General features: G+C 44.8%; 1 pseudogene; it reads right to left on the reverse strand.

Annotated features, from left to right (window-relative positions):
• Window positions 1-306: 306 nt before the first annotated feature.
• Window positions 307-23,027, reverse strand: part of LOC129458289 (uncharacterized) — a 34,177-nt pseudogene continuing 11,456 nt past the window's right edge.

A 23,027-nucleotide genomic window follows, 5' to 3' on the forward strand; every position in this document is an offset into this window, starting at 1 on the left:
AATAAAGTATAATGTGGTGCTATGAATTAAGAATGAGTTTTGTTGTTTATATTTCAAATTATTGGATATGCCTCCTAAGAGTTACCTCCTTTAAGAAACTACAGGAAAGATCTTAAGAGAAGGAGAATTATTGAAAACAATGGAGCATGTTTTACCAGATATTTTGATTTAAAAATTTTTTTGGACATGAATTCCTTGGGCAATGAAAAGGAATAATAAAGGAAATCTGTTTGTCATTTCTCTCTGGCCCTAGTAAGTTTTCATTGTGCAAACATTTAAAGTGCCTTATTTTGACGGCATGTCAAGTTACAAGCTCGCCAGAGGTGCCCACATGCCCGGTCCGGCCCCGGTTTCAAGTAGCAATTTGAGCCAGCACTGCAAATCCAGCTGGATGACAGAGGTAAGGCCAGGAAAGATCAGGACACGGCCAGGGAAACAGCCAAACTCTCCCAGGAGGGGCTGCAGGCTTCGATCAATTGTCATTGTCTCCTGTCCCTCTTCCAGCACAGCTATGGCTGTTTCCTGGCAGCCCTGCTCTGAAGGACTCAACTCACTGAGTCCTTTGTGAGGCCAAGTCCCCTGCGATGCTCTGCCTTCTCCCCAGCAAGGGAAGGTAAACAGGGAACTCCTCCCAGGGAAAGGCTGCTGGCCAGAAGAGATGGGCATTTCCTTAGCAGGATGAACGTCTGCATTGGCAGCAGACTTGCTGTTTGAGCAGGTGGAAAGGAGACGTGAGGCAAAATGCAGAGCAGAGAAAGGAGGCATGGCTGGGACTGCCGGTGCTCCCACAGATGGGCATGGCCAAGTGTGGGCCACGTGGCTGCTGCAGAGGTTTGGCTGACTCACCAGTGTGCCTTTGGAGAAGGCTGCTGTGGGAGCAAGGACCCCAGCAGCAACAGGCTGTGGGGGCAAAGCTGAGGGTGGGAACAGAGGGGTTTGGAAGTGGAGGAGGTAATGTGGATCTTCCTTGTGTGCTCCATAAGCTGGCCAGCACCTGCCCCCCAACCCTCAGGCAAGCTGTCCTGGCCAAAGACAGAGTGGAGGCAGCCAGATATACAAGGGAGAACAGTCCTTTTTCAAATCCTTTGTTCCCAAGCAAATTGGAAGGAAGGAGAGACCTGGAAGAGAGAGGTGGGTAGGAGAGGAGAGCAGCCTCTTTTGCTCTTTGTACCAAGGCTTCCTGGCTAGAGCCCGGCCTGTGGGAGGGTGGGGGAGGGAGGAATTGGTCATTTGACTGGATATGAAATAAATAGATACTTGAAATGGGCCTGGGCTGTTCTGGTTACTGAAAGTGAGTGGAATGTTACAAAATCTGCCCCAAATGTCATTCAGTGATGGGAAAGGGCATAGTTGAAGGGAGTGAATAAGAACAAAAAAAAAGTCACATTTGAATTCCTGCTGAATTCAAACGTCTCAATGAACTGGCTGCCTGTGTCCTACAGGGTCTGTCCCTGAGGGCAGGGCTGCGTCCAGGCCAGTTAGAGGCAAAGCCAGGAGGGCTGGGGATATTGCAGCAGCACATACATGGCCGAGGCCAGGGCTCAGGTCCTTGGGCTGCAGCACCAGAGAAGATGAAGATGCTGGGAAAGGGAAGTGGTGGGGATTCAGTGTGGAGCAAATGCGTGAGGCACATCCTGGTGGGAAACAGTGGGAGAATAGCACAGCCAGGTGAACTGATCTCTGGGCTCAGACCAAGGCTGTGCACCTGAATTTCTGCTGAAGATCCAGAAATCAGCCCCCAAAGGAACCTGGATCCATTTTCAAGGTGCAGCCTTGCTTTCAACTTCAGCAAATGATGATAGCAAAGTATAAATCCTAATATTAATAACAGCAGCTTACCTTTATTGCAGGATCCCCATTTATTGTCATCATCCCCAGTTTACTGATGAAGATACTGTGGCAGGGGAAACACTGATCCTACATTTTGTCCATTGCATTGGCTTCATCACAAGAGGCTGGGCAGTTCTCAAGCCTTGTGGTTGCAAAGGCCTTGTAAGGTTCAGATGACCACTGGAAGGCATGTTTCTTTTATAGAAATGTCCATAATGGCTGAAAAGTGAAAGGGAGTGAATGCTTCATCAAGGGCCCGTGAGCTCCAGGAAGCCTTGGAGGTCAGGCGCTGACAGTCAGCATGCTCTCAGTGGAGGTCATCATTGATGGGAGGGGGAGTGCGGGATCGGGCGGGTGGCAGCACGCAAATGTTCCACAGAGAGATAAAATCCCCTAATAACCCTGCTTTCATGAGGTCAGAAACCTGCATTTGTCTAGCTTGGCAAGGCATTGGAGATAGTGGAGGGGAGCCAGTACCATCTGGGCTTCTCCATGTGCACAGCCTCTTCCCGAGAGTACATCAGGATGTCAGGGAGGCAGGCGGTCTCAGAGTGGGCCAGCAAGTCTTGGAAGGTGTCATTCATAAAATATTGAAACACCGAGGCTGCAGAGCACAAACCAAATGGCCATGACAGGTTCTGCGCAGGGGAGAGTAAAATGGAACCCGACCTCCATTCATTCCTGACTCTCATCCGGCTCAGTGGGCTCCAGTGTGTGTGGACTCCAGCCATGGGAGCAGGTCCAATGGTGCTGAAATTAGCAGAAGCAAGCACTGGCCATGCATGGTCACTTTAGGAAGGGCACCACTCGCAGTTTTAAAACAGTGTTCTGTTTCTTTGTAACAAAATATAGCAGTCTCAGCCAAAAAGAGGATGGCACATAAACCTTTGTCCTAAAGCTATGTTGAGGGATTAAAAAAAGGGTGCAAGCCCTACTTCTGACCATGCCCAGGTTTCCGGGTGGCTAGCACAATCCAACAGGGAGGGGTAGGCTGCAGGGAGGAGAGAGTGATGGGGAGGAAAGAGTAATATGATGTTCAATTCTGCAGAGCAACACATGTTCTAACATGTGTGAGACTGGCTGCCTCTCCTCTATGAAGAGATGCCAGTGACAGCCAGGACTGGTGTAGGCTCTATTGAGCATCACAGTCATATGTGAGTGCCCAAGAGAAGCTATTCACTTTCTCGGGTAGGTGTCTCCCTCTGACTGCTCATCCCCTTCTTACAGAACCTGCCAGACCCCTTTTCAGGGAGTCCTCTGCAGACAGATAGACAAGAGGGAAGAGGGAGCCTGCCCCAACCCAGATTTGATCGAATCCAGGTTGGACACTGAGTTCCCCCCACCCCCACTAAGATGGGCCTCTCTCATCCTCTTTTGTGGAATTTGAACCAAGAGACTCATGTAATTTCCTCTGGGGTCTTGAAATAAGAAGGGATTTAACACAGAGATGGGTGGGAGGTGGGCAGCCATGTTGGATCTTCCATAGAGAAATGACGACATTGTGTTTGCAGAGAGACACACACACGTAAGGAAGATGGGGGCAGAGATGCAGAGATGAGCTCAGCAGCCCTGGATCAAGTGGCTTAACAGAACCCCGTCCTTGACTCTCCAGACCCCAGTTGTGGTCCCATGTGGGGCCTGCTGCATGCCCTGTCCTTGGGTTCTTTGAGCTACCCTTGTAGCCTCCAATAAATCCACTTTGCCCTGAGCTAGGAAGAACAGTTCTCGTGCCAAGTGATTCTGGACTGAGACACTGTATACCCTGCTGATGCAGGAGGCCAGTGTGGGATTCCGGAGCCCCAGGTGACACAAAGCTTTCCTCCTACCTTAACCCAGCACACATTCACCGAGTCTCCCCACATGCCAAGCATGCGGTGAGAGGCTGGGACACGGGGCATGACACACACCCATGCTCATGCTTTCTCTCAATGCCCGCTTCAGTTCCTAAAGAATAAGAAAATAACAGAATCACTTCCCTTTCATCAGTTGACATCGGCATTCATGCTTTCGTGACATTCTACGTGTCTCCAACATCTGTGATGGCAGCGTCCCAGAAAGGGATGTAAACTGGGAAGTGGGTGGAAGTGACAACAATAGCATTTATTTATATGCTTCTCCCTTAAACAGGTGGATCTGGGGGAAATATTTTGAGCTCTATTTAATGCAGAGCTAAGTGGGGATAATTTGATTCCTTTTGCTTCCTCAGATGCGGTTTGCAGAGGGAACTTCACAGGCTCCCTGGGATTGCTCACATTTGGCAGCTAAAGTGGAATCACCAAACCAAAATATTCACCCCAGGCGTGGGGTCGCTCCCAGTGGCGGAGCTACCCTGCATTTCCATTGCCTGGACTGAGGAACAGGTGAAAGGGGAACCACACCAGGGTGGTGGCCTGGGATGTGCCTACTCCGTAAGCCAAGCTTCTCTGTCCTGAGTGGGCTTAGGGTCCCCTGCAGCAGGTGTTAAATGCTGCTTCCTAGGCCTCACCCTCAGGGCTTCCAGTTCAGTCGAGTCCAGGTCCCTAACCTGTTGTCATCCAATTGATTTCTGTCAGGTGTCCCATGGCCCCACTTTGAGAAGCAGATCAAGTCCATCTGTGCATATTCCCTGTTGTCCCTAAAAATAAGGTTAAGAAAAGGCACCAGTTCAAAAATCCAATTTCTTTGTTTGAAGTTCAGGTTTACAGTTCCTCCAATTCTCAGATCACAGAAGAAGCATCTGGAAGGAAATGACCCCTGCACCCACCACAGCCCAACTACAGCCAAGGGAGTTCACGCCCACAACCTCTGGGCTCCTTCCATGGCAGGGAAGCCTTTGATTCTGCACCTACTCCTTGAGTCTAGAGGTCATAGGCAGCCAGTGGACATTTCTGGGTTTTGGGTCAGCTGCAGCTGCATTCCTGGGCGGGGGCTGTGTGATGTGCTGAGCATGTCTTGGAAGGGTCGCTGGAATCCACTTACCTGGGATGCTGCTCCTAAAAACCCCTTTTCCAGCTGCGGCTGGGGTCACCTGCAACATCAGCTCAGCCACGCAGGTGATCCCACCGGCTTCATTTCACCCATCCTCACTAGAATCTCAGTTTAACCAGCAGAGCTCCAGTGTTGTTTTCATGACAAACCCCCCATCTTAAGTCAGGGCTCTGGTAAGTGGCGCCTGCCTTGATTCCTAAGCTTGAGTTTCCTTCTTGATAATCTGCCCATTCTTTGGTTTTCCCAAGGCTGAGATTCTACTTTCCTATCTTTAAAAAACTTCTCCCTGAGGACAGAGAGTCTGCTTTTGTAGAAAGATTTTGTAGACATCGAACCCTGCTGTCTGCTGGGTGCCCCTGTCACCATGCCCTGCCTATGTGACGTGCTACCACCTTTGGGGTTCCCAATTTCTCAACACCTGCCTGTACTGCCCCCTGTATGGTAGCCAGTCTCTAGAGCCACCCTCTACCCACCTGGCCTTGCTTTCTACCATGTGTCCCCACCCAGTCCACCTTGGGACTGTTCCAACTTGCTCCTGGCAAAGGGCTATTGAGTTTCTAGGTCTCAGTCCCTCTTCACCAGGCTTGTCTAAGGCCTAGTTCCAACAGATTTAAAGGCAACTGGAGGCCAGGATCATTGGCTTATGCCTGTAATCCCAGCACTTTGGGAGACCGAGGAAGAAGGATCATTTGAGCTCACGAGTTCGAGGCCAAGCCACTCTGCTTCTACAAGAAAAAAGAAAAAACAGAAAACACACACATATTAGTCAGACGTGGTAGTGTGCCTGTACTCCTAGCTACTTGAGAGGCTAAGGCAACAGGACACTTGAGTCCAGGAGATGAAGGTTGCAGTGAGCTATGATTGCACCTCTGCAGGCTAGCCTGAGCGGCAGAGTGAGACCCTGTCTCCAGAAAAAATAAATAATTTAAAATAAAAAATAAAAATCATCTCCCAGGGGTATAATTGTTTCTCGCTTAGCTTCTAAACTGGATTGAAATATGAGTCAGGACTCTTGGTTAAAAAACTGGTACCCCTGCTATTTAAGCAAAATATAAGGCTTTGTGAAGAAAAGAAAACATGCGGGTGAGAAGCAGAGAGGAATGAGTAGAAATAGGGAGACTGTGGGTATTTCCCCACAAATCTTAGATTGTATGCTGGAATCTTTCCTCTCCTACTCTGTGGATCAGCCTGGGCTCTTAGAAAACAACCTGAGGCACTGTCCTCCTGAGTCCCCCTAGGGTGACCAAGCAATTGGAATGCTTCTGCTGCTTCCCTGCTCTCAGCCCCTCTGGGGTCGCATGTGACATCTGGATGCTGTTCTGCCATCCACTCTAACAGCGAATTTGTACCTCTCTGCTCTTGGTCCCCTGAGAAGCAGTGTAATGTGGGTGCTGAGAGCATTCACTCCAGTGGGGTGGTTTCAAATCCCAACTCTGCTACTTATCACCTGTCTGACCTCAGGCAAGTCACTTAGTACCTCTGACCTCAGTTTCCCCACCTGAAAAGGAGCGTATGTTTGGCATATACTTATGAGGCTGCTGTGAGGATTAAATGAATGATATATGTATAAGGTTCTTGGAGCAGTTCCTGGCCCATAGCAAGCACTATCCCGTATAAGCATTCTTTATGATTATTATGGCTCTCTCTCCATTCTAGTTAATTTTCTCCTCATCTTCTTTACTGCCCAGTCTGGTCTGCATGCATTCCTATAAGGTTTCTGTAATCTCTTTCACCTCCATTCATAACACTGCAACATCTTCCTCAATTTCAGCTCGATTCTGAGCCCATCTCCTCTAATGTGGAATCCACACTTTCCTAACAAGCAAGAGAGTAGCCATTTTTACTAGGGATCCTTAATCAGAGTTAATATTTACTCAAGATTTTAGTGAAGCTTCTACTATCTGGACTGTCAGATTTGGAGTCAAAGGTGGTGCCTGGGTTTCTCTATGCTTCTCATGTCCTGCCTGATACTGGGCAGCCGGTGGCATGCTCTCTACAAGCATTGCTTCCCTTCACTGTACACTCCAGAATATCCTTTGCATGTACTAGGCTGTATATCTACTAGGTGCATAGTTGGTTTGGCCAATAGCTAGACCATCATTTAAAGACTGTTACATGGAGCACTCTCTGGCTGTGCGATTGCCATGACTGCATGATGGAATCGTGAGACAAAAGCGAGACCCTGTCCGTAATGAAGAATCCCCTTAGAAGAAGCTCTTCTTCCAAGTCCGTAAAACAAATCCATCTTAAGTTGGTTACTAGGGTCCAAAATTCCAGGACTTTCACCAGAATACTTTACAGATCAAAGTTAAGTAGGAAAATTTAATAAAGCTACAGCCTCGGGTGTGATTATTCTCGAAGCATATTTACATCAGTTCACCAAAATTTCCCCTTTAGGCCACAATGTTTCAGTAATTCGGGTCTTTAGTAGAGGAGATATTTTTTGCCGTGCTATAAGTTCTTTTCTTTTAGAGGTATATATTTTCTGCAGTGAACACCAAGAATGTTAACGGGCCATCAATTTAGCTTTGATTTCATAAAGTGTGAGGAAAGTGGCGGCAGGCTGTGGCACTTTTGCCAGGGGGCGGCAATTAAGCAGGTTGAGAAGGGACTTGAGCAAGGCAGGGACTCACTCTGAAATGAAATTACTGGAATTTGCTCTGTCGGAACTGTGATTCATGCAGAGATCTGAGAAGCAAGCCTAAAGACTAATGAAACTACCTTCCTTTAAACTCCAAGCTAAGTAGCTAACAAGCCCTCTGTACCTTGTTGGTAAAGTCAGATTTTTTTTCAGCTTCATCACAGAAGGCGTCTCTGATAACTCGTTCTACAATACTCCATGTTGATGGAGAACCTTCATTTTCCACTTATCTGCATATTGATTGCATAAACATATGTCTCCTAGGGAATTTGTAGTGGCAGTAAACTTCAAAGGCTTCCTTACATATTTATAACTGGAAGAAAGGCCTCAAGGGAGTATTGTACCTTGACTGAGGTGCCCCCTGGAACTCCAGGCTTATTGGTGGGACCACTAAATTCCATGACTAGTGTCTCAATTCAGAAGATACAGGATTTATCAGTCCAACGCTTTTGATTTCAGAAGACTAATTTATTCACTGATATTGGGAGATCAGCCTAGGAACTAGCGCTGGTGATTTATCTGAAACATCATTCCCTTTCCAGACAGGAAGTACAAGAGGCAGATGAAATTATGGATCAAAAGTTATAGTGTGTGTAAAAGAGTAAAAATACTTGGAAACTGTTAAGGGAATATTTGTTCCAACTAATGTTCTCTTGGACCCAAGGTGTCACAGTATACTGTATACACAGTTACTGTATCACAATTTTGTCTCTCTTTCCTGCTCTAATATTATATCCTACGATCAGAGTCTGGGTCTTGTTCAGCTTTGTGTCCCTAGTGCCCACAGCAGAGTCAGCACTCACTAAAGCCTTTTTTTTTTTTTTTTTTTTTTTTTGAGACGGAGTCTCGCTCTGTCGCCCGCCCAGGCTGGAGTGCAGTGGTGCAATCTCGGCTCACTGCAAGCTCCGCCTCCCGGGTTCACGCCATTCTCCTGCCTCAGCCTCTCCGAGTAGCTGGGACTACAGGCGCCCGCCACCACGCCCGGCTAATTTTTTGTATTTTTTTAGTAGAGACGGGGTTTCACCGTGGTCTCCATCTCCTGACCTCGTGATCCGCCCGCCTAAAGGCTTATTAAATAAATGCTGAATTAAAGAAGGAAGGCTTTGTTTTTGATCTTGAAAAATAAGTTAGTTTCAGGGCAGTGAAATATTCTGTATGATACTGTAGCATTGGATACATGTCATTATAGCCCATAAAATATACAACAAGAGTGAACCCTCATGAAATCTGTGGACTGCGGATGATGGTGTGTCAAGGTAGGCTAATGAATTATAACAAATGGACCACTCTGGTGGAGGATGTTGATAGTAGCGAAGGTTGTGCAGTGCGTGGGGACTGGGTATACATGGGAATTCCCTGTACTTTCCACTCGATTTTCGTTACCAAGCTAAACTTGGGTCTGCTTGCCCAGCATGCAGAAAAAGCTAAATATTGACACCTGGATTTGCAGTGAGAGAAACTGAGGCATTTATTGTAGAATGCCAAGCAAGAAGAATTAGGCAGCTAATGCTTAAGATCCAACATCCTCATTGGCTTATAAGCAAGGGTTTTTAAAGGGAGGAGTATATTTCAGGAAAGTAGAAGTTACAGGCAAAATCATAAATCAATACATGGAAATTATATATTGGCTTGGTCTAAGAAGGCACGACACCTTGAAGCAGAGGATTGCAGGTCATAGGTGGATTCAGAGATTCTTTGATTTGCAATTGGTTAAGGAGGCGAGGTTTTGTCTAAAATCTTGGGGTCAGCAGAAAGGAATGTTAAGGTCTGGCCTGGGGGTGTGACTCTCTCCAGGCCCCCCAGGAAGAAATTTAAAACAAAGAACAACTGTCAGAGTTCAGTTGTCAGTTCCCCTTTATTTGAGATCTATGTGACAGCAGTCAGCATTTTCCATCTGGTGGGGGTCCCGGTTTCTGAAAAACAACTCTGAAACATATGTTAAGATGTTATCTTTAGCTTCTATAGGGAACCAAACATCTTGTGACTAACTTACTTGAGTGGGTATTGAGCTTATTATTAAATACCTTCATGCTTAGTGGGTTATTCACTTATTTTCCAAGTCTAGGTGTCTGGAATTTAATTCCAAGCTAGGTGCCTCGAATTTCCCTTGAAGGGACTAAAGATTTTTCCTCTATTTTCATGCCTGGGGCATCTGGAGGGCTCTAAGAGGGGTCCCTGCACCATCTCGTTTTGCTGTGAACCTAAAACTGCTCTAAAAAATGAGGTCTATTTAAAAAAAAAATAAGCCAGATTTCAAAATGGAGTGATGGTGAGTGAAGTTATTCAAGGCAGAGAGAACATCATGAGGCAAAATACCGAGGTGGTGGTCCTGTGTGGGATGACGATTAGAAACACAGACTCAAGAAAATTAGTGACGTTCCAGTTTGGCTTCTGCAAACTATATATGTAAGGGGAATCATGAGAGATAAGAACTGCAAAACAGTTCAAGGAGAGAGGATGAAGGCCTGGGATAAACTAAAATCTTCAACTTAGTTGAGTGGGCAGCAGGCAGTCACTGAAAGCTTCTCAGGTTACATTGCAGCAAGGATTAAAGTTGCTATTAAATCTGGGTCAAATTGTCAGATTCCTTTATTTCATCTAGGTTAGTGATCTCCAGTTGCACTGCATCAATTACTCCCTTCAGGTATAAACAGCAGAAGCATCACATATATTTGCCTGGGGTCACAATGAGTTGTACACCTCCTCACTATTTCCTCACTCTATGTTCGGTTAGTTTCAAAACGAAAACTTACTGTGATTAGACTCAACGGTTTGTTTTTATTACTTCCCCCTACTTTTGCCTTTTTCTTTCAGCTTCAATACAGTATCTATCCCAGATCCCTCCCAGAGATGTGCAGTGAAGGAAGTAAGAGCAGAGATCTGGTTAAAGAAGGCAGGACGGGGCAATCGGCGTGATGCCCAGGAAGCTCTACAGCTCTTTTTTTTTTTATATTTATTTATTTATTTATTTATTTATTTATTTATTTATTATTATACTTTAAGTTTTAGGGTACATGTGCACAATGTGCAGGTTTGTTACATAGGTATCCATGTGCCATGTTGTTTTGCTGCACCCATTAACTTGTCATTTAGCATTAGGTATATCTCCTAATGCTGTCCCTCCCCCCTCCCCCCACCCCACAACAGTCCCCAGAGTGTGATGTTCCCCTTCCTGTGTCCATGAGTTCTCATTGTTCAATTCCCACCTATGAGTGAGAACATGCGGTGTTTGGTTTTTTGTCCTTGCGATAGTTTACTGAGAATGATGTTTTCCAGTTTCATCCATGTCCCCACAAAGGACATGAACTCTTCATTTTTTATGGCTGCATAGTATTCCATGGTGTATATGTGCCACATTTTCTTAATCCAGTCTATCATTGTTGGACATTTGGGTTGGTTCCAAGTCTTTGCTATTGTGAATAGTGCTGCAATAAACATACGTGTGTGTGTGTCTTTATAGCAGCATGATTTATAGTCCTTTGGGTATATACCCAGTAATGGGATGGCTGGGTCAAATGGTATTTCTAGTTCTAGATCCCTGAGGAATCGCCACACTGACTTCCACAATGGTTGAACTAGTTTACAGTCCCACCAACAGTGTAAAAGTGTTCCTATTTCTCCACATCCTCTCCAGCACCTGTTGTTTCCTGACTTTTTACAGCTCTTAAAGAGACAGCAGGAAAAATGCGTATCCAGAAATTTCCTCGTGCCAATACTCCTTATTCCAGGGAACTGCAGAGAGGTTAGAGAAGCCACCCTCAGTCATAAGAGGAGCTTGCTCTTAACCATCACCAGGGAGAGGCACTCTGAAACTGGCTGTCAGTGAGATTCCCTTCTGACCAGATCCTCTGTTTGGGCTGCGGAGAACACCCACTTTATGGGGATACCACCTTATAGTAAAGGCACCAATGAGAATGCTTTATGTGGGCTGGGATGATAAATTCAGATAGTATTGATATGGGAGGGGAGCAGGGAAGTGATGGCAGGAGTGGGCTCCACCCCCAGGCCTGTGATCACGGACCTAGGTGAGGACAGGCATTTCTGTTTTCCTGCCCAAATGTTGCATTTTCCAAGACCCCCTTGGCCCACCATGCCCCCATCCTGTGCCTAGAAAAACCCTGAGACCCTAGAGGGCAGAGACACAAGCAGCTGGACATCGAGAGGAACACACTGGCAGAAGAGCACACTGACAGGCACCGGCAGATGCCATCAGGCCATGGACCAGTGGAACAACTCGGAGTTTGGCCAGGGCGGTCAGAGGAGAGCCCCACTGCTAGGCTGCCCGACTCTAGGGTAAAACCACCACCTTCCCACTCCATCCCCCTTCTGGCTTCCCCATCCACCTCACCGAGAGCTATCATCACTCAATAAAACATTCTGCACCCATCCTCCAAGCCCAAGTGTGATCCAAGTACACCAAGGCAAGAAGCCAGGATATAGAAAGCCCTCTGTCCTTGGGATAAGGCAGAGGGTCGAATTGAGCTGATTAAACCAAGCTGCCTACAGATGGTGAAAGTAAAAGGGCACACTGTAACACGCCCACTGGGGCTTCAGGATCTGTAAACATTCACCCCTAGATGCTGCCATGGTGTCGGAGCCCACACTCCCCATGATCTGCCCATCTACCTGCTCTCCCTAGGGGTTTTGAGCAGTGGGGCACTGAAGAAGCGAGCCACATCTCCATCGCATGCCCTGTGAGGGGGACGAGGAAACTTTTTCCATTTCACTATGGAATACTGAGATGGTAGGAAAGACAGGTAATTGCTGTAGCATTAACCTGGAAGCACAGAGAGGAGATGGTGAAAGGAAACAGATTGGGTAAATAACAATGCTAATAACCAGCAGTCCATTCTACTGCTTTGTGATATTTCCTAACTTTCTCTCCATGGGATTCTCACCATTGTGGAGACCCAGTAAGAAGAGAAAGGGGTGGTTAGCACAGTGGCTCCTAGGTCAGGAAGAGTTCTGAAGAGGCTAACATTTGAATTGATACTAATGCAATAGCTGAAATGTAATAAACTCTACCAATTCCTGTTCAACGGGCTTCACCTGGATTACCCCTCACTGTAAGGCAGGTTCTATTATTAAGTCCCTTCCACTGGTGCGGACACAAGGTAAAACGAGGTTATGTAACTTACTGATGTTTACAAGGTATGTAAATCGCAGATCCTGTCTGTCTGTCTCCAGAAATGGTGCCACTCATACTGCTGAAGAAAGAGCTGGTACAGAGACAAAGGTGAAATGGAAAAACATAGGCTGTCTTTGGACAGCTTCTTCCCAGATTGTTTTTGGGAAGCGTTTTGGTTTGGCATTCTCCCAAAATGCTTTTCAAGACCCTTTATATTAAAAGAAAAGTCTCTTTTTGCCTGTTTCTGTTCCTGGTTCAAACTTCCACAGCCTCATCCATGCCTTATCTTCTGTCTATGAGCACACAGCACGCATACCAGGGCAGGTGGCTATCTTGGCTGAGGACACAAAAACATAGGCAGAAAAGGTCGATTCATGTGCCTGTGTGTGCATGTATGTATGGTGCATTCTTGCAGGGCAGGGAGCCGCACTCTGCCTTAGAGTCTGGGATGGGCTATGTAGGTGGGTAGTTCAAGGCCAACTAGTTCTGGAAGGTTCTTTTGCTTTGTGTTGGTTTTCCTTTTGAAAAACGTCAAGTTATTTAAACTTGACCCACAATCACTGATAAAAATCTTATAAAGTATTTTCCTCTGAAAGCAGATAGCATTTGGCCAGCCACTCTTGATTATAGTATGTTGCAGGAAAATGAAAAATGACTTTCTTCCACCCCTCTATGTTCCTTGGCTGGGTTACAAATTAAATTGGCATGAGACAGATGAACAGGAGAAAAAAACATATTTAATTACGTACGTAAGTATGGGATTCTCACAAATAAGAGACTTAAAGAGGGTCAGATGACTGAGGCTTATGTAGCTTCTTGAGATACAGAAAGGACTAGGGGATTGGGGCTTAGGGCTTATGGAGTGGGGGTGGTGACCCAAGTTATGGAAGGGTTAGGGGAGAAAATGTATAGTGAACAAAGGTTGACTTGCTATGCAGATAAGAAGACTTTCAGGTAATAAAAGTTGTCTCTGAGAAGCCTTCACAAAATTAGGTGATTGGTCTGTCTGGGCATGGTGTCAACCTCCAATCTTTCTCTTCTGTGATCTGAGTTAATCTTCTCTGTTTGAGAAGATTCCTAGGGAAAGGATTCACGACAATTGAGCTCCTTTTGCAGGATCATCTTTAGGCAGGTAAGGGGAGCTCAGAGAAGCCACTGCCTGCATCTGTTATTCCCCCAAGTGCCCTCACTTCAAAGTAAGCGGCATACCGAAGTGTCATATCTTGGGGTGGCATTTCCTGAACTCCTTCAATGTATATACCCTTCCATGATACGGGATAGTTAGGTGTGGGCAGGGTGAGAGCTCAATGCAGAATTGAGGAATAATATGATTGCAGTTATGAATAAGGCCTCCAGATCCAAGACCTCCCCATATCCCCTCTCTTAAGGGCCTTAAGGGTCTGTTATTCTGTTTCCCTTTTCATTCAACTATCAAGAAAATTTAGTGTTTTCAAAAGGTCTAAGGAGAGACTCTGAGAGGAAAGAAACCCTTTGACTGTCCAGATACATCCCCAGATTGCCCGAAACATGGCATAAATAAATGGTATTATTCTTGAAATCAGTCCTAATGTTCACCAATCAAAGATTTTAAAAGTCTTAAAAGAGCCATGGGGTAGGCTAATGAGGTACCTAAGAGAAAACAGCATGGGCATGTTTTGAGTCAACAATACGAACCAACAAGTCCCTAGGTGCAACATTTGCCATATCATCTCCCTGTAGCAATGTGAAAGAAAGTAAAGTTAGGGACTATATTCAGAGAAATAAGACCATGACCAAAGCCTTTGGTTCACATTGCTGCCTGTTCTGCAAATATTGCCACAACCCCTAAGTGGAAGCACTTAGGAGACAGAATTTACCAACATGCTCTTCATCTTGGGTGGAGTCAGGAGCTGGGTCACGTAAGGATGGGAAATGCAATGGAGCACCAATGAAGGCCTCACAAGGAAAAGAAACTATGCAAATCACATGGATTTGCATGGCCAGAGGAGCTCTGGGGCTGTCATCCTGTTGGAAAGACCTTAGACTTGGAGGCACAGAACACAGATGAGTTGCCTGCCCACTCCCTCAGTTCTCCCAAAACTGCTACATAGCCAGAACCTTCTAGATGCAGAGAGGTTAACTTATTACATACTGTGAATGCCTTAGGTTGTGCATTAGGACTTAATTTTTTCCAGAGGGGTCCCTGGTTGAGAAATTGTCTTCCTTTTTAAGCGTCAATAATATTATTTATTAAGGAAAAATCAACTTTTCAAAACTCCAGAGGCCCAGTAGGGATGTTGACCTGCAAGTTGGAGGAGGCCATTTCAAAGAAATACAGTATGCACAGACATTATGAGGGATGCAGGTGTGACTGGGATCGTATGAAGCCTGTTTCTGAGATTCAGGTAAGATCAGCTAAAAGCCCTCATCCAAGCCCCGTGGAGAGTTGGTTGCCTCCCTAAGATTTCTGTGGTTTCCCAAGGATTTTGCCTTCTCTGATGCCTTTGGCCCCAGCAGCCTATCTTAACAGAATACTTGCCATCCACTTTGCGTCATTTAGGTCTTTAATTCTAAACTAGTGTTGATAAAAATATGGGACTCATAGTCTTTTCTTGAATTACTCAAAACCCTCATCTGATGTCTTTGTGTATGCAGTGAACTTACCTGGAAGAGTTTCAGCAGCAGCAACATTAGCAACTTATGATTAAATATCAGACCTCTATAGCCTAAAAGGGCTTTGTCTACCCATCAGGTGGCCAGCCATCTCTGCCATCTCCAGTCCTCAGAGCCCTCCTTCGTATGCCTAGCTTTCAGCAGTCCCTGCCCTATACTCAGCTCAGAGCTTCTCTTTATACTCAAGGACTCCATTCAGCTCAAGCTTAGAGATGACTGCTTGAAATGGAATGATTATTTTCACACTAGGCACCTCTTTCCTCTCCAGGCTGTGGTGGAGAATCTGGAGATGTAATTTCTTTCCAATGGCATAAGATAGATAAAATGATTTCTGTCTTTAAGAGCCTTAAATCCAGTTGGAAAATCATTTAATAATTAATAGGTTGTATGGAAAACGAACACGGTCAGAGTTAGAGACGTGTATTCAATCTTCCAGTGCTGCCCTGATAAGCCAATGACCTTGGACAAGTTACTCATATAGTTTCTCATCTGTAAAATATGGATTCTATCATGCAATGTTGAGAGCTGTTATAGATATGAAGCTATATGTTTAAAATGGCTAACAGAGTGCTGGCATCATGGCACGCAGTAATAAAGCCCAGAAATTTTTATTCATTCCTAAAATACCTGTCATGCGGTAGACGAATATTAAGTGATAGCTACCTTCTTAAGAACAATATCTTAAGTGTTAAATAGAACATCAGCAACATATGAGATGGTGTGAAATAAAGTGAACATGGAGGAATTCTTTTCCTCCAAAAAGTGTGATTTTGTTTAAAAGGCCTCTGAAATAAAACAAGAATGCATTCCACAGGAGGGCTTAAAGACAAAACAGTTCTCCATGTCTCCTTGTTCAGCCCAACAGGTTAACTCAGTATTTCTCTGGTGTATAGTGCCTTTGTACCCAAAGATCATATTGCACACAAACATTTGTAAGCAGTGGGTCATACTTCAGGAAGAGTTGTGAGGTAAAGGAAGCAAGCACTTGTGGAAGAGGGTGATGTAAACATTTAGAAACACTTAGATAGGGACCTTGGGCAAACAAAGAAAGGAAAGGAGAGAATTTGAATGATGCCATGAGCAAAGTGGAAATGATGCAAGTATAATCTCATATATTTTCTAAATGTTGGAAAGACTCATAAGTAAAACATCTTAGAGGGATGAGAGTCCATTGATTTTTATTATTTACTTTAAAATTTACCTACAGGAGATGTATTAGGGTTCTCTAGAGGGACAGAACTAATAGTATATATATATATGTATATATATGTATATATCCCCTGTATTCCATATAAATATATATAAATGAGTTTGTTAAGTATTTAGTATTAATATTAACTTACACTATCACAATGTTCCCACAATAGGCTGTCTGCAAGCTGAGGAGAAAGGAGAGACAGTCCGAGTCGCAAAACTGAAGAACTTGGGGTCTGATATTCAAGGGCAGGAAGCATCCAGGATGGGAAAAAGATGCAGGCTGGCAGGCTACGCTAGTCTCCCCTTTTCATGTTTTTCTGCCTGCTTTATATTCTCTGGTAACTGATTAGACTGCCCACCAGATTAAGGGTGGATCTGCCTTCCCCAGCCCACTGACTCAAATGTTTATCTCTTTTGGCAACACCCTCACAGACACACCCATGATCAATACTTTGTATCCTTCAATCCAATCAAGTTGACACTCAGTATTCACCATCACAAGTCCATCCCTTGTCAACTTGAACCCATACGCATCTCCTGAGATCATACATAATCTTCAAATAAAGACAGTAATATGGTCATAATTACACCTAACATAATACAACTATCCTTCGTACAACCAGAAACGCACTGATCCCCAACCCAAATCTGTTACACAAGGTTAACAATACTTAAATCCTGATATGAAGTCAATAAATCTTATGTTTTATTGATGTTTATTGATGTTTCCACATGATGAAGAAAAAAGAAATAAAGATATTTTCATAGTACAATTGTATACATGCACAAACATGTTTTTAGCAAAAGAAGGAGGAAATACTCATGACAACTACAATCCCCATTTCTGCAGCTGGTCACGTGGTCGTAGCTGGTAGTGATGACTACCTTCTTCTACTACCCATTCTGTATTCCCTTTGTCTTCAGCAAGCACCTCAGCAGGTCGTGGTTTTTTCCTGGTGGAGTGACCCAAACCTTCATTCCTGAGGGGTCTGGGCCATTTGCAGTTCTGCCAGGATTTGGCTGTTGTAGTTTCCCATAATCACAGGGCATGGTAATGCTAAGAGATGCCCTAATGGATTTCCTGAATTCCATGTATACTCTTCCTTACCTCGATTGTAGAGTAGCACACTGATTTCCTCTTGATAGTCTGGGTCAATCAGCCCAGCCAACACTGTAACTCCCTTCTTAGCCTGTTGACTTAAAGGTAGGAGGAGCCCAAAGTGTCCAGGTGGCAATCTTAACTTCCAGTGTAATGGAATCGCTGTTGTGTCTCCTAGTGGCAGAGTTCCTCCCTCTGGAACTAAGACCTCTAGGCCAGCAGAATGTAATGTCGTGGGAACAGGAAGCAAAAACTTTGGTAGTGAATCACTAGGGGGTGATGGTGAGGGTGCGACTTCCACTTCCACTCCTTGATTCCTGGCTCATGAATCCTGGCTATGGGAGAAACAGTACCATATATTGGACGTTGATTCAGAGCATACACGGCCTTCTGAGAACTTTGCCCAAGCCCTGCAAAGTATTATCACCTAGTTGATGTTGTAATTGTGGCTTCAAAAGGCCATTCCACAATTCTGTCAATCCAGCTGCTTCAGGATGATAGGGAACATGGTAAGACCAGTGAATTCCATGAGCATGAGCCCACTGCCACACTTCTCTAGCTGTAAAGTGAATGCCTTGGTCAGAGGCAGTGCTGTGTGGAATACCATGACAGTGGATAATGCATTTTGTTAGTCCATAGATGGTAGTCCTGACAGAAGCATTGCAAGCAAGATAGGCAAGCCCATGTCTGGAGTTAGTGTCTATTCCAGTGAGGAGAAACCTCTGCCCTTTCCATGATGGAAGAGGTCCAATATAATCAACCTGCCACCAGGTAGCTGGCCGATCACCTCGAGAAATAATGCCATATCAAGGGCTGCTGGCCCTTGATTTCTGCTGCTGGCAATTTGGACACTCAGCAGTGGCCATAGCCAGGTCAGCCTTGGTGAGTGGAAATCCATGTTGCTGAGCCCGTACGAAACCTCCATCCCTGCCACCATGGCCACTTTGTTCTTGGGTCCGTTGGGCAATGACAGGGGTGACTGCAGAAAGAGGCTGAGTGGTGTCCACAGAACGGTCATCCTATCCACTTGATTATTAAAATCCTCCTCTGCTGAGGTCACCCATTGGTGAGCACTCACATGGGATACAAATATCTTCACAGTTTTTGAGCACTCAAAGAGATCCATCCGCATACTTCTTCCCCAAATTTCTTTGTCACCAATTTTCCAGTCATGCTCTTCCAAGTCCCTGACCATCCAGCCAAACTATTGACTACAGCCCATGAATCAGCATATAATTGCACATCTACCCATTTCTCCTGCCATGCGAAGTGCACAACCAGGTGCACTGCTCAAAATTCTGCCTACTGGGAGATTTCCCTTCACTGCTGTCCTTCAGTAATGTCCTAGAAAGGGGCTGTAGTGTTGCAGCTGTCCACTTTTGGGTGGTCCCTGCGTATTGTACAGAACCATCTGTGAACCAGGCCCTAGTCTTCTCTTCCTCTATCAACTGAACATAGGGAACTCCCCATGAGGCTGGGGAAGAGAAGGCAAGGTGACAGGAGTGGAGATCATGGGCATTTGAGCCACTTCCTCATGTAACCTACTTGTGCCTTCAGGACCTGCTCGAGCCTGATCACGTATATACCACTTCTATTTGATGACGGAATGCTGCTGTGCATGACCCACTTTATGGCTAGATGGGTCAGAAAGCTCCCAGTTAATGATAGGCAGTTCAGGTCGCATGGTGACTTGATACCCATAGTCAAACGTTCAGTTTCCACCAAAGCCCAGCAACGGGCCAAGAGCTGTCTCTCAAAAGGAGAGTAGTTATCTGCAGAAGACAGCAGGGCCTTGTTCCAAAATCCTAATGGCGTCCACTTTGATTCACTTATGGGAGCCTGCCAAAGGCTCCAAACAGCATCCCTATCTGCCACTGACACCTCAAGAGCCATTAGATCTGCTGGGTCATATGGTCCAAGTGACAGAACAGCTTGCACAGCAGCTTGAACCTGTTGCAGAGCCTTCTCCTCTTCTGGACCCCACTCAAAACTGGCGGCCTTTCAGGTCACTTGATAAATGGGCCGAAGTAACACACCCAAATGAGGAATGTGTTGCCTCCAAAATCCAAATAGGGTTACTAGGCATTGTGCCTCTTTCTTGGTTGTAGGAGGGGCCAAATGTGGCAACTTATCATTCACCTTAAAAGGAATATCTTGAGAGACCCCACACCACTGGACCTCTAGAAATTTTACTGAGGTAGAAGGTCCCTGAATTTTAGTCAGGTTTATTTCCCATCCTCTGGCATACAAATCTCTCACCAGTAAGTCCGGTGTGTTTGCTACTTCTTGCTCACTGGACCCAATTAGCATAATGTCATCAATGTAATGCACCAGTGTGATATCTTGTGGAAACAAAAAGTGATCAAGGTCTCTTCTAATAAGATGATGACACAAACCTGGAGAGTTGATATACCCTTGAGGTAGGACAATAAAGGTATATTGCTGGCCTTGCCAGCGGAAGGCAAACTGCTTCTGGTGGGCCTTATGGACAGGAAAGGAGAAAAAGTCATTTGCCAAGTCAGTGGTGCATACCAGGTACCAGGAGATGTATTAATTTGCTCAAGCAATGAAACCACATCTGGTACAGCAGCTGCAATTGGAGTCACCACTTGGTTAAGCTTACAATAATCCACTTTCATTCTCCAAGATCCATCAGTCTTCTGCATAGGCCAAATGGGGGAGTTGAATGGGGTTGTGGTGGGAATCACCACCCCTGCATCCTTCAAGTCCTTGATGGTGGCACTAATCTCCACAATCCCTTCAGGGATGTGATATTGTTTTTGATTTACCATTTTTCTAGGTAGAGGAAGCGCTAATGGCTTCCATTTGGCCTTTCCCACCATAATAGCCCTCAGCCTACCTGTCAGGGACCCAATGTGGGGATTCTGCCAGCTGCTAAGTATGTCTATGCCAATTATGCATTCTGGCACTGGGGAAACAACCATAGGATGAGTCTGGGGACCCACTGGACCCACTGTAAGTTGGAACTGAGCTAAAACTCCATTAATTATCTGACCTCTATAAGCCCCTACTTTAACTGGAGGACCACAGTGATGTGTTGGGTCCCCTGGAATCAAAGTCAGCTCAGAGCCAATGTCCAGTAGGCCCCAAAATGTCAGATCATTTCCCTTTCCCCAGTGAATAGTTATCCTGGTAAAAGGCTGGAGGTGTCCTTGTTCCTCAAGGGAACCCAGCTTCCCCTTTATTCAAGGGATTCTGGGTCTGTAAACTGGCTCAAGTCTGGAAATTGATTGCGGGGCCGTGATTTTCTGTTCTTATAACTCAAATTAGTCTCTTGTCCATTCGACCTAGAAGTTTTCTGCTTGCATAAATTAAGTAGGAATGCAGTGGGCTTCCTATCAATTTCACTTCTAGGAACACCATGATTTATTAGTCAATGCCAGAGCTCAACACGAGTCAGACTATTCTGATTGCCTCTTTGCCTCTGCTGTCCATTACAGTAGCTACACCCACCTTGCCTTTGCCACTGAGGGCCGCCACTTGGCCCCTGCCACCTCAGGATCCAATTATTCCCATTGTATTTAAATTTTGTAGATGAGTGACTGTGGTTCCCACTGTTAGATCTGACATACAGAGAAAAGCAATTACAGGGCTCGTCAAAGATGCAGGTGCTGCCTTCACAAATTTATTTCACAAGGCATTGGTCAAGGGTATATCTTCTGGACCCTCCCAGCAGGGATAAGTAGGTCTAAAGTGGCTAATCCACCTCACCATCCCAATCTCCCTAAGCCTTTGGATCCCTTCCTCTACATTAAACCAAGGGAGATCAGGCATTTCCAGCTCACTCACAGTGGGCCATCTTTTAATCTGTATTTCAGCTAACCAAGCAAATAACTATTAGAACTTTTTTAAGTCTTCGAGCTGCAACATTAAAAGCAGAGTCCCTACTTAGTGGGCCCAAATCAATAAATTCTGCCTGATCCAACTCTATGTTCCTTCCACCATTGTGAAAGCAGACAGAGAAAAATGATATGCTACCTACAGAAGAGCACCAATTCAAATGACAGTGGATTTTTCATCTAAAACCACAGAGACCAGAAGAAAGAACGCAACATTTTTTTTCAAGTGCTAAAAGAAAAGAACTGTAATTACAAATTCTATATCTGATAAAATTATCCTCCAGGAATGAAGGGGAAATAAATTCTCAGATGAAAGAAAACTTAAGGAATTTGCTGCTCATTGACCTACCCTTCAGCAATGGCAGAAGAAATTCCTTCAGTCAGATGGAAACAATAAAAGAAGGAAGCTTAGAGCATGAGGAAGGAAGAAAGAACAATGAAAGGAGCACGAGTACAGGTACATACAACAGACAATTCTTTTCCTGATGACTTTTTAAAATTGTATGTGATGACTGATCAAAAATTATGACACCATTGGATGCTAAAGGCAATGATACTTAAGAATGGGAAAGGTAAAAGTATTTAAATAGCAGTGAAGTTCAAACTTCACTAAAAATGGTAAAATGTTGATACCAGTAGACTATGATAAGTTTCATATGTATGACAACCAGAGCAAGCACTAGGAGCAACCACACAGAAATAGACAAAAAACAACTATACGTGAATTAAAATGTAATCCTAAAAAATATGCAAGTAATCCACATGAAGGCAATAGAAGACAAACAGAAAAACGAGGCCTAGAGAAAACATATGAAAAATTAATAAAATGACAAATGTCATTTTGCCCAAGCTGGGATTACATGTTGCTTTGCCCACAATACTCTCTTACCTGCAGAATAAAACACTTCAAACCCCAGTCTTTAAACAATGCTGATGTCATCCAGGCTTTCTCGTGATAGCAATAATAAACAGGAAATGGATGCTTGTTCACACTCTCAAATGCTCTAGAGTTCCCTAAGTGGTAGATTAGGAAGGCTTTAATTTGAACCCTGCAACATTTTGACCCAAAAGCAGCATTCCAGGGTATTTGAATGCCTTGAATCCTGGCATTGTCTAGGCCTGTTAATATATGTATGCACCAGCATACGCTTCCAGAACAAGCTCATTTTATTAACATTAAATATTTATTCTGGCAAATATTTCTCATCCACAATTATCCTATGGAGCTTTTTCTTAAATACTTCAGGACCTTCAGTATCGGCAGTTGCTGCCTCACTGCTGACCTTCACATTATGAAAATTACAATGCCTTTTGAAGTATTGGAACCCGCCCACGACTTGCTATAAATATTTGCATATGGGAAAGATCATAGGCATGCTCTTTTAGTGTATTGAAAAGAGTTCTTGCCTCAGCCTGGATCATCAGTAGGCTAAGCAGTATGTGCTTCTGTTTCTGGTCTTCCACTCATGTGGCAAGTAATTTTTCCAAATCATCAATCAGCCCAGCTCTTTTCTTTGTGATAACAGTAGATTTGACTGATGCTGATGGTTCCACTGCATCACAAATTTGCTTGTTATTCCTTAAGATGGTCGTGGCTTTCTAAAGTCCTAACTCACGTAAGATGGCCATTGCTGGCTTGCTGTCTCCAAACTA

Source organism: Symphalangus syndactylus, chromosome 19, assembly GCF_028878055.3.
Source record: "Symphalangus syndactylus isolate Jambi chromosome 19, NHGRI_mSymSyn1-v2.1_pri, whole genome shotgun sequence".
In the NCBI taxonomy this organism is placed as follows: Eukaryota; Metazoa; Chordata; class Mammalia; order Primates; family Hylobatidae; genus Symphalangus; species Symphalangus syndactylus.